We start from the raw sequence: 635 nt of genomic DNA on the forward strand, positions 1-635 counted from the left end.
CTAGCCTCCAGGGGATAAAACCAGCAATTTATGCAACAACCCTGCCGGGTGGAGCTTCTCTGGCAGCTGCAGCATGGTTCCAGGCAGCCCAGCTTCACTTTTCAGCAGCACATACCCCAGGGTCAGAAAAACTTGGGGGGGGGGGGAAAAACCCTGGACCAGAGCATGCACAGGCAGTGCACCCTTGCAGCACAGACAATGCTTGACTGTGCAGTATGTGGTGTTGCAGACATGTTTGCAGCACCACATACCACATTGTCACACTCATCTGGACACACACATAGGAAGCATATTTGCTCCCAGTGGGAGCAGTTCAGGGCAGGGATACTCCTGCCCTGCTCTATTATTATTTTGCAGCTGGGGGGAACTGCGGGGCTGCGAGCTGCCTGCTGCAGAAGCAGGGAGACATTGTCCTGGCCCAGAATTCATGATTGGAGCCTACCCAGCAGCAGGCAGTTCCCAGGGAGGGTATTGTTCTCCCTCCCCCGATGCCTAGGCTGACTGGGAGCAATTTGGTATCTAACCATTCGTTACTATGCAGTAGTTACTGCATGGTAAATCTACTACCTGTAAATACAGGTAGTAGAAAGCAGCACAGTAGACTAATCTACTGCACATCTTGTTGTTCTCGGTTA

This window comes from Gavialis gangeticus, unplaced genomic scaffold (assembly GCF_001723915.1).
Source record: "Gavialis gangeticus isolate Ggan-Ray unplaced genomic scaffold, GavGan_comp1, whole genome shotgun sequence".
NCBI lineage: Eukaryota > Metazoa > Chordata > Crocodylia > Gavialidae > Gavialis > Gavialis gangeticus.